We start from the raw sequence: 12,193 nt of genomic DNA on the forward strand, positions 1-12,193 counted from the left end.
TAACAGACACAGTTAGTGTTTCTGTGCAGTTTCAGATGGAAAATATTGAATAAAAGTTCCCTATAGACTCGCGACCCACTGAAAATGGTTCCGTGACCCACTTTAGGATCCTGACCCACCAGCAGGGAATCACTGTTTAAGATGTTATGACCAAGCGTGATGTTCTGACCGGACATTTTTAAAATTACTTTAACAGGTATTTAATCTCTTATTTGCATAATATTGTTTGTATTGGGGGCCAGAGGTTCTGTGCTGGAGGGACGAATTTGGGCCACAGGCCTGACGTTGCCTACCCCTGGTCTAGAAACCTTTTTTTTTGACATGCTCAGGAATTCAGGCTCCTCAAAAGGGCCACATTAAATCATCGCATGGGCCACATGTGGCCCGCGGGCCTTGACCTTGGCTTATACCATAAAGTTTCCAAAAATTTATAGTTCTCATAAAACAGTGGAAATCTAAACACAGGGAACCAGAATAACAGCCTCTATGTCAGAGTCACGCCTCATTTGAAAGCTAAGGCCTACAAAACTTTTCTCGTGTCATTGCCATCACTTATTCTTTCCTTCTTCGCCTTTTTTGTCACTTTTTCGTTTCTCTTTTGTGGCTTTTGTGTTGCGGCACGTTTTGTTGTAGCATTTGTCACCTTGTTTATGTTTTTTGTGGCCTTTGTCACTTTTTTGTTGTGCTCCTCCTTTTTGTCTCGTCTTTGTCGCTATTTTGATGCTTTTTCAAGAAGCTTTTAGATTTGGTTAAAGCCGAACTGGAGAAAATGCACTCTGTTCAGGCGGCGGTTAAGAGGTTCATTGATCATGAAGTAGCCGGCTAGTAGTGGCCACCATTACCATCCAATCCAACCCAATATAGAGATAAATTATTATGCCCTAAGTGCTGCACTTAAAGAGACAATATGTCCAAAAACAAAAGAGGACAGATTTGTTTTGCTTCCTGAAGGTTGTGAAACATGTCTTTAAACTCATCCCTGGTCAGAGTTGTGATGTCAAAACTGTGGTGGGAAAGTTAATAATTTGTTTGGAACAACTGGGCAACTGCACTTGCTCCTTCTTTCAATATTTGTTGACTGATACAGAATCAAACAGGTTTTTAAAGGTCTACACGACAGCTTTTGCAGGTTTTAAAGAATGAAAGGAGACAGAATAATCTATAAATGCAATACATGCAATCTGCATACAGGGATCATATGAATTTAAATGTATTGCATTTCACCTCGTCTTTAAAGTTTCTTCACTGTTTTAGAGTTTCCCCCTGCTCGAGAAAACACTCTTTTTCACAGCAGATTATGCACAAACACTGCCAAAACAAAGTAACCCGTTTCAAAAATCCACTATGGAAAATCAGCAATGCCTTTGAACGGCCGACCAGAATGGAAATATATTTCACCTTAACCCTGACAGATCCATCTCCAAAGTCCAAAGAGGTTATTAGACAGAGATTATTCACTTCCAGACTTCGCATGAAAAGGTTAGTGAGGAGAGAGGGGTCGCAGCGGGTCGCCCTCTGCCCCTCTCCGGATCATTTTTCTATCATTCCTTCAGCACTTGTGAAAACTTCCTCATCTTCAGAAGCTCAGCCTCTCCAAATGTCAAAGTGTTTGACTAAAACACAGGACACAGGTAACAGGATGCAATCAACTCACCGCAAAGGAACAACATTTAAACATTATAACCATTATGCCTCAGAATGCTATTGAACAGGAATGCTACAATGACAAGAATAGAAATAATAATTTGTATAGTGAAAAGTCTGTCCTCCATCTATAAAGGTGATTATAAGCACGTGATCTTGGTGCCAGTCCCAAATTAGACTGAGCTTTAGAAGATCTCGATACGTCTAATGCTCATTAATGTAATGTCTGCTTTATGAAGGCCTGCAGGCCTCGCATCAGTCCTAATGTCAGATAATAGAGTGAAATGATTACGGTTAAGGACGTATTGTCCCCGTAGGGAAATCTGTCCTCTGCATTTGACTGATCCTTTGATGCCGTTGGTCACCAACGCGGGGCCCGCGGGGGTCCAGGTGCCCTTTGGGACATGCCCAGTAGCCCTTGAGACTTTTTCTAAGGTGCAAAAATACTTAATTTTCTTGAATCAGATTTTTAAAAATACAGCTATGTCGGTTCTTTTGACTCAGTACATGTTTAAAATAAAGTTATTTTGATAAAATATGGGGTCAATATCCTATAAGTAAACATTGTACACGTTTAAGTCTTTAGGATTTGTTTTTAACTGGTAGCTCTCGAACAACTTAATGCTCTCGAAGTCGCCCTCGGCTGTAAAAAGGTTTGTGACCGCTGTGCTACAGAACAGGGGACTCATCTCCAGATGTGGAGCCACAGGCTCAGGGTCAGAAACACCTGGCTGGAGGATTCACCGATTATACAGGTTTTGAATGGTGAGAGAAAACTAACCAACTCTACACAGAAAAGCCCCGTCCGGGAATCAAACTCGGGACCTTCTTGCTGTGAAGCACAAGCGCTACCGTGCACTAATACAGAAAATATTAGTGGTTTACAGATTTAAAAATGTAAGATGTTTGTATAACATGTTAATGTTTCACAAATGTAGCGGAGTTACACTACCTCAAGCTACTTCCCAGTTACTTTGGGCAAAATATAAACTGAAAATAGTACAAATGCCCCCGAGCAAAGGTGCAGTGAGAGATTTCCTTTTCCTTCGCTTTCCCCGTTTCTCTCATGTTTTGTTTCGGCAGCTTTAAATACACACGACTGCAGATCTTAGACACCAGTGTCCAACTTGATTTGGATTTTATTTTTCCGTTCATACGTTAATATACACAATATACACTTGTGGGTAAAGTCACTAATACTTTCTTTCTACCCAAACACTGATATTTATATACTTTTTGAGTCATATACTGCAGCTCATAAACTGATGGTAAACATAGTTGTCCTTCACACCTTTACAAATGACCTCTTTCTTATCGTTCATAGTTCTAGCACTCTAAACTTGGGTAATGTCCCGGCGCTTCCTAGATTTCTGCTCTTGTGCCGATGAGATCACACCCTAACAGCTAAGCCACAACACTTGACTGAAAACCATCCTGCCGTGGATATCCTCTGCCACCCGAAGGCCCAAAGTTCATATTTGGAGAAGAGTTTTCCCTCAGCATGACTTCATCGCTGTGAGGATCGGGGAAAGCTGTCTGTGGTCAAGGAGAACCGAGCAGTGGCTGTTCTTGGCAAAAGTTTTGGAAGTCAAGTTTCCACAAGAGCGGCACCTCAGTTTAGCATAAAAAAAAAAAAAAAAAAAGAGTCATTACGGCACACTGGCTCTGGATATTATATCACAAACTACACCCTTTGCCCATCTTCGACTGCCGAAAAATGTAAACCTCTGCTTTGCCACAGTGTTGCTACAGCAAATCGCCCAACGACAGCTGTGCAGTAAATAAAACCTCTCCGTGCATCCAGTCGGAAAAATGACTTGTGACTGGATTGCACGACACAGGACCAGAGCAGAACTTGATTTTTTTATTTCATTTTTTATTCTGGCGGCCATCTTGTGACTGGCCCTTCTAACCCCAGTGCAATGTAATCAAATGTGGGGGGAAAAAAAGTGCAATTTCCCTGACATTATTTCAGTTGCATTGACTTTAGCTATAGATACAGACGGCATCTCTGGAATTGCCCATATATGGTCATGTTTAAAAACAGTTAAGGGGAAAACAAGTTGGAGAAAAATCTAAACTTTCTCTAATTATTCAAAAATTACTTGAACAAATGCTGAATTATGAATATATTTTTCTACTAAATAAAGATACAAAGACATGGAGAGGAGCAATGTGGTTCAACAGCCCATAAATACATAAATAACGGAGAATGCTAACATAATGCTACATGTTAGCATCGGGCTAATGCTAACGGTTAGCTAGCGCTTGCTACAACTGCCGTTTTTTCACTTCTACTGAACAATCTGCTGTGAGAAAATATCCATATGGGCCCCATTTACACTTGACTTTAGTTATATGTGATAAATAAGTTCTTATTCCACCAGAAAATGGCTAAAAAGAGTGGACAATTATGTTTCCCTAAAGATTCTATTTTCCCCCTCGGCGAAGCCACGCCCCCTTCTATGACGAGATGCCGTCTGTATCTATAGTCAGTAGAATTTGAGATTTAAACATGCTAGATTCTCATCCAAATCCATTATTTGATTACCCAGTGCAGTAATGGCATTTTCTGTGTCGAGCTGGTCATTAGGAGCATGTTTTGTTTTGCCGGCAAAATGTTACGCGGTGTACCTTTAAACATGGTTACGTGAAGTGTTAAACGATCCAAGTAAAGTTACACAAAATTAAACAAAGTGGATTTTTTAAGTGGATAAAAGGGGAACTATATTGTAAGGCGTAATAACACCAGGAGTAGTTTGACATCTGTGCAGTAATATCTTCTGTAACACTTCACGTAACCATATTTAAATAGGGAAAACGTGGAAGAGCTTGGTAGCTTCTTTCTTCACCTCGTTTGGAGCTATAGAGGAGGAGAGGCTAAACGCTAACGCCGTCTGTGCTGTGACTGAGGGCACGCGTGAAGACCAGACAGGTACAAATGAACTCGTCTAAGCTAAGGTAAGAACATATCTCAGTATGAAAAAACGGTGGCCTATTCCTTCAACCTCTTACCCCCGACTTAACCGAGCTTTACCCAAATCCAACAGCTTAAAAAAAAAGAAAACTGAGCAAAAATGTGCCGGAAAAGCAACAACAAAGCAACAAAATAAGCAATGAAAAACTACAACAACAAAAACTGACAAAAAAAAAAGACGAAAACACGGCTAAGCAACAATCACCCTTGCAGGTCTTAGCTTTCAAACGAGGCATTACACTGTTACTCTCCAGTCAAGAAGCTTTCAAATTCGGATAAAGCCGAACAAGTGGGTGTTAAGAGGTTAACTTCCAGGAATCAAACCTGGAGCCTTTTTAGCTGTGAGGCGACAACAACACAAGCCAATCTTCAGTTTCCTTTATTAAAGCTTAACTCGAGCGTTAACAGTGCTGCACGCTTGAGTCAATCCTACGTCAATCCAGGCCAGGAAACCACGGCGACCGCTACAATATGACATTTTACATAAAGAAAAACTTGCTACAGTTATAAAAAAAAACAAGCCCACTGGTTCCTCTATGACATAACTGGATGTTCCACTGCAGCAGGAGAAAAACCGAGTGAGGTCATACGTTTGTGTGAGTGAAGCGTTTCGGATCCAAAACCAGGCCGCCACGTGCAGCTCCATGTTTTCCTGGGCCGTCCCGCAGAAAAGGAAGAAATGATCATTGGGTCAACATTACGTATCGGATTGGGAATGGGACATTTGCAGAAAACCAAAATACTAAGCCGTGTTGTGAATGATGAGAAAGGTAGAGTGAGTAAAGACATAACCATTGGAGCGTGTTTTTTGAAGCTTGCTTTGGCGTAAAGTTGGTCAAAATGGTAAATAAGACTTAAAAACTTAGAAATTTGAAACATCACCACTATGTAATGTATTTATTAAATGTGTCGCCTGTGCAGTGCAGGGGATCTACACTATGTTGAGAATTATCATGCAAATTGTTTTTCAGTGTCATAAAGGTACAAAATATATATTTTTTCAATAAAACTCATGGATGGTTTTGTGTCTCAGGGCTCTTGAATCACTTCAATCTCAGACGCCTGTGATGATTAGTTTTCAGGTTAAGCCCAATTAAGGGAAAAACTACTGAAAAAGACGTTCCACATTATTAAGGGGAGACACTACAGGCAAAACTCAATTTTTTCAGTTTTCAGGTTTTGAGCCAAATTGGTCTCTGAACATATAAGCTTTCACCCGGAAACAGAAAATATGCCTAATCTTCACAAAAACATGTTTAAATTTTGCGCTGATTCCATGTTCCCCCATAGACTTATATGGGAGAACACAATTTCAAGGGCCTTTTTCTCAAAACACATTTTTCTGTCATTGTGGCGACACCATGTCCACATCAGTCGGACGTAAAGACTTCACATTTTCCAGCCTTGGACTGAACAATATTTGAAAGATTTTTTCAGAGGGATTTTTTATTATTTAATCCCTAGCCCCATTTACTGAGTTTTGAATGTCAAAAAATAAGGCGAAAATTACATTTTTACACATCTTTCCACAAAAAACAGCTTATTTTAAAACTAAACAAGAAATCCAAAATCCCCTCGGAAAAAGTCTTGGTAACTCATTCATCAATAAAATGAAACCATAAATTTGAATGTAGCTCTATCCATTATTCAGATTTCGTCGCCGAAAACACCTTGTTCTTATATGAAAAGATAAAATGACCGAAAACTTGCAATGCATTTTTTTCTCACATTTATGCCAGTGATCTACAGCAAAAGTTTCAAATTGATATCTGTTAATATACATTTTTTCCCTATTCACCTGCAGTGTCTCGCCTTAAGCAGACCATCATTTTCAAGCAATAAGGGGGAAAAAAGGATCTCTCTGCTGATGAAAAGCGTGAAATAGTTGAATACCTTGGACTAGGTATGAAAACCTTCGATATTTCATAAAAGATTAAGCGTAATCAATGTACTGTTAAGAGATTTGTGCAGATAAAGGCAGAATGAGGACGTTTCTGCCACACAAATACATCAGATTAAGAGAACAGCTGCTACAAAGCAGCAAACAGGTATTTGAAGCTGCTGCTGCCTCTGGAGTCTCCTGAACATCAAGGTGTAGGACCCCCCAGAGGCTGCAGTTGCGCATAAACCGTCTGTCTGGCCTCCCCTAAACTGCTAATTGAAGCTCATGAACAGGCTTCATAGCATAGTTCAATAACTAACGCAAAATAGGGTTAGGTGACATGGAAATAAACATGTGTCACGATATTTGTTGGTATGTATCATGATATGACGATGTTATAATTAAATTCACTGGATTTACTTAAGTTCTTAAAAATATTCCCTTAGTCATGAGTGGTGGTCAATACAAAGCTCATGCCGTAGTGATATTCTCCTGACTCTTTCACAGTAAAACCCTCATGTTGTAAGGACAACAGTAGGCCCATCACATTAAACAAAGTTGATATATTTAGGCAGGAGTATCGCCATAAACGATATTATTGACTCTAATGATACTAGATACTGTCAACTCTCAGGCACTAAAATGACAGTAAACCTTTGTTCTAAAAGTGCATCATAATATCCTAAAATACCAAACAAGCTGCAAATATAATGTAACTCAATTTGCTTCCATAAGAAATCAAAGTTTTACAAGAAAAAAAAGGGGGTAAATGCTAATAAATGTACAGATGACAAATATCGCGCCCAAAAGTTGATTGGATTATTTGTTGTTATCTCGTGTAAAAGGCGAGTCTGAGCTTTTGTGTTTGTGAATTGTCATAAAACAAAGCTGCAGAGACGACAAGACGCTCACGCACGCCACACACGGAGAGCAGCTTTCTTCTAGAAAACTTCCAGGAAGCGATGGTGACTTTATTAAAATCCAGGAGGGTCACAAAACATTTGTTGCTTTGCCCCGTTTCCAAAATTAGTCACAAGAGGTTTGAAAAGTGGCTAAATGGACTTGGACCAGCTTTCCCTCTCGGCCTGCGCTCCCGTTTGTTTACATCTTGCATGTGAGTTTTCCTTTACATCGGTATGAGACAAATTGTTATCATGGGGAATATTTCTCCTGATACAGTTAAATTATCGCCCCAACCCGAACGCAAAACTGCTGCAACTTCTACGGCCACGCATCCACCAAAAGTGTTTGTTTAAAAAGCACTAAATCAAATTAGTGCTTATAATAAAAAATACTTTCCTCGAGTCCGATCAAAGCTTCCAGATGAATCCCTGTATCTGAGCAAAGCTTGAGGCGACGCACCTGACACTTTACATGTTATTGTTTCGTACTTTCCTAAAGCTGAGGGTCAGGCCTCCTGTAAAAACAGCAGCGCAACATGAGAACATGACTAAGTGTTTTCCCAACCATATTCCTGAACTCCTCACAGATTCCAAGTTTCTCTTGGGAAACTGGGATGAATCAGGAGCAGGACGGAGCTTTTACAAACCAAACTTTCGACATGTGTGGCCCTGAGATTACTGCAGTTATTACTAAAGACAGACCAGAGGCTGAATGTAGAGCGAAAAAACAACACAGCAAAGAGAATTCATCCTTGACAAAATGTGTGTTTTATAGCAGAGGTTGTATGTAAATTGGCACATAGTTTATGACTATTAATTAGAAAAAGTGCATGGTTAACGGTTATATAAAGAAATTAATGAATGGAATAAACTCCCAACTGAGTAAAAAAAATCAAACAAACTACAGTACTTTTAGTTGCTGAGCCGTCACACCCGTCAGCACCGACATTGGGAATATATTATACTTGAAATGTGCTTCTATGGCCTTTAAGGGGCAGTAATCCTAATAGAATTGAATGTGTTTTAATACGTGTTGTAGGGATTAAGAAAGGACTGATGCAAAGTGAAATGCAGTAATTAGGTAAGTGCTGTGTGTGAGCGATGACTGTAGTTATGAAACTGCTTGACTCTGACGGACGAGTCTGTACCTGGGGTTTAATTCTGGGGAAGTTCAGAGCAATGTGATATTGTTCTGCTGTTTATGATAGAATGTGCTTTGTTAATTTGTGGGGACGACGGATGCAAACCAGCTGTTAGTCTATAATCTGGAGCAGAACGTCTCCGTCTCTATGAGCTGTAAGAGCATATGACACATTAGACACAGTTTTTGCTAAAACATAAACACAATTATTCCAACAAAGATTGACATCATTGGTTAATTGGTTTATTTGGTCGGGACAGTGCATGTTAATGAGCATACATGGGTCTCATGCATGTAAACAAGCCACACCGGACTGTAGCCTTGGGATAATTTCTATCCGTCGTCCACCCATTCGCACTCTCAAACACTCTCATTCATCCTGGCCTATTGTACATGTTTTTAGAGGTAGGGGAAACTGGAGTGAACATGCAAACTCCACACAGAAAGGCCCCGTCCAGGTGGGAATCGAACCCGGGACCTTCTAGCTGTGAAGCACGAGCGCTCACCGCTGTACCGCTCTATCGATTCAACGGAACTTTTTTTTTACATCGTTGCCTGACGTTCCGAGAATCATCCAATTCTCTTCTTCGAAGGGAATCGATTTAACTTTCTGTATCTACCTGGATGACACCAATCTTTGTTGGAATTTAACCAGAGTTTGGCAAGTTTCCCCTGGTGACTGTGTGATCGACAACACATACGCGCTCGGAGAGTCGACCATCTGACTCAATCAGAACTGGATGATTCTCTAGACAAACTATGTATAAAAATGTTGAATTGATTTCGCCTTTTGTGTTAACACAATTATTTAAGAGTTTGTTATAGGTTCACTTCCTTATTAGACACTGACAGGAAGTGACATAGAGGCAAACAATTTTAAACTGTTGCCATGACAACCACGTTATGTCAATGGGAAATGAGTCAGACTGCAATGGAACTTTACATCTATCTATGTCACTTCCTGTTGGCAGCAACAAAAATAAAACTTACATTTTCTGAACAACGTCACTTAAATAAAATGATGATTATTATTGCGACGGTGGGGCAGAGAGAGCAGCGGGTCGTCTTCTGACCGGAGGGTCAGCGGTTTGAATCCCGCAGGCACACGCTTCCATTGTGACCTTGGGCAAGACACTTCACCCACCTCGCCTCCAGTGTCTGCGTACGTACACTGGTGTGTGAATGAGAGTGAATGAGTGGCTGGGTCCTTGATGTAAAGCGCTTTGAGTGCCTAAAGCAGGTAGAAAGGGGCTAAGTCATATTTTCAAAAGCATTAAAACCTGTCATATGCACTTTAAAGAGACTAGATGCAAGTTGGTCATTTTATGCTCACTACTGCCACCTCAGGTCTTATGCATAACTGCAGCTTTTATATCAAGCTCGTGCATGACGGCACTTGGGACCCAAAGCAATAACTTTTTTAATGGCAGTGCAGGATTTTAGAGGCCGTTGTGGTGAACAGGTCTGAGCTCATTCTACACATTAGGAAATGGCTGGAACATGTAGGGGGTGAAAAACACTTAGTTCTTCATTTTTAAACTCCGTATAGTCCCTTTAAAGTCTCTGTACATCGTCCCTTAACAGGGGCAGACTGGGACTTTAAAAACGGCCCTGGACTCTGACCAGTGTGGCCCACTAGCGTAAATGCACACAGCACAAATACATATTGACATTGCCCAAATCTAAAAGCTCCTGAACTGGAGAGGAACAGTGTAACGCCTCATTTGAAAGCTAAGACTTACAAGAGTGATTGCAACTTTTTGGTCATGATTTTGTTGTTTTTTCATTACTTTTGTGGCTTTGTCATTTTGTTTTATCACTTTTTTGTGGCTTTTTTGTTGCTTTTTTCATTGCTTTGTTGCTGTGTTTTTGTCTCTTTGTTGCTTTTTTTGTCATGTTTATGCCACGTTTTTGTCACATTTTTTGTTGCTTTTACGGCACATTCTTGTCCCGTGTTCATCCTCGTTTTCGTTTTTCTATTTTGGCGCTTTTCTTTTGAGCTTTTAGATTTGGGCAAAGCTCGGTTAAGGCGTAAGATTGGAGGTTAAGGAGACAATTGAGAGGCCAAACCAGTGGCCCAAGAGCCAGTGGCCCTTCTATGCTCTTCCAGAATGTCCCTTAAATAAAGACTACAGTAAAGTAAAGTAAAGTAAAGTAAACTGCTTGGTTAAGTACAAAAAACAAGTCTCTATTACCAACTCTTAGCAAATGCTCTTGAACCAGGTAAGTTGTCAATTGGATGAGACTTTGCCAGTTTAGTTCCAGGTACTTTCACAATGACACCACACGGCTCAACACAACACACAGCAACTTGTAACTTTTCAAAGTAAATAACTTATTCACGATAGTCCCGTTGAACATAATTGCCCAGAGTGAAGCTGAGGTGAGTGTATGGACGTTGTGTCTGTGCCGCGAGAAGAACATTCGGGGCAATAATCCCTGGTCTGTTTGCTGCTCTGGCTCACGGACAGGAAGCAGAAACACCTGCAGAAGTGTGAGTGCATTTGTAAAACGGTGTGTGTCTAAGAGCAACACTGAGGTGCCTGTTGTTCTGGTGCCAGTCGTCCGGATGCACCCTCTGCCCACTGCGCTTTTTCATTGGCCCCAGACCCCAGGTGCCAGCTGCCGCCTCATCACCACTGACAGGCCCACAGTCCCACACTGTCTCTGCGGGGAACAGCGCTGCGCCTCTACGTCAAATAATGTTACTCAGGTCCAAGTAGGCAGGCAATAAAACAAGGGAGTCGTGGATGTGGATTCCACCAGAGGATCATGTATATATTGAAATTGTGGATGCCCATGCAGCAAAACAGACACTACTGCTGCTATTACAGACACGGACGGTCAGTTCATCCTGTGTCTGTGAAGAATTAGGGCAGTTTTGACCATTGACCACATGAACCAAGCAAATGGTTGTCTATGGTAAGTATAACCTAAGGCTGGAGTTTGATCTAGCGAAGAAAAAATGCCGACATCTCCGGGACCGAAAGTGATAGAGACTTCCCGTTTTTTTTGCATTGGAAAAAGCAAAGGGTTATACTTTTAAAACAGGGGTGTCCAAAGTGCGGCCCGGGGGCCAAATGCGGCCCTCAGACCAATTTTTGGTGGCCCTCTGCCTTCTTGCTGAATCGGGACACTTCATCATTATAAATAGTGTTTTCTAGGTGACCGTTTCTGGTGAGAACATTCACCAAGTCAACGAAATCAAGTATCTTGGTATAATTCTTGATCCAAATCTTAAATTCAATTCTCACGCAAAATATTTGGCAAAAAAAATCAAAACTAACTTTGAATTGCTTTCGTTTCATTCGTAGAGATATAACTCACCGTACAGCCAAATTATATATGAATGCAATGATTTTTTCGCACTTATCATACTGCTCCACCACTTGGTCCCAAGTCTCTTCAACTACATTGAAACCCTTATGGTCTCTATACAAAACAACTCTTAAGGTCTTTTAACAAGAAACCCCGACACCGGCATCAATGTGAAATTATACAGAAGTATAAATTCTTAAATTAATTTTAACACTCTTAAACTATTTTTTAAGTGTCTGAATTCTGACTCACTCCCACGTTCAGAATTAGCCGTGCATCTAAACTGTACTAACAGAGCTGCAACAAGAGGTGTAACCAATGGTAATTGT

The 12,193-nt window shown here is 40.7% G+C and overlaps 1 protein-coding gene and 1 long non-coding RNA gene across 3 annotated transcripts in view; one reads left to right on the top strand and one right to left on the bottom strand.

Moving 5' to 3' along the window:
- Window positions 1-12,193, bottom strand: part of grk4 (G protein-coupled receptor kinase 4) — a 116,236-nt gene that overhangs the window by 44,862 nt on the left and 59,181 nt on the right. The window lies entirely within an intron of this gene.
- Window positions 4,435-12,193, top strand: part of LOC306960935 — a 212,997-nt gene continuing 205,238 nt past the window's right edge. The window contains exon 1 of the long non-coding RNA XR_013792728.1: window positions 4,435-4,605. This is a non-coding gene — a long non-coding RNA (uncharacterized lncRNA). The remainder of the gene's footprint in view (window positions 4,606-12,193) is intronic.

Source organism: Gobius niger (assembly GCF_951799975.1).
Source record: "Gobius niger genome assembly, chromosome: 3".
NCBI lineage: Eukaryota > Metazoa > Chordata > Actinopteri > Gobiiformes > Gobiidae > Gobius > Gobius niger.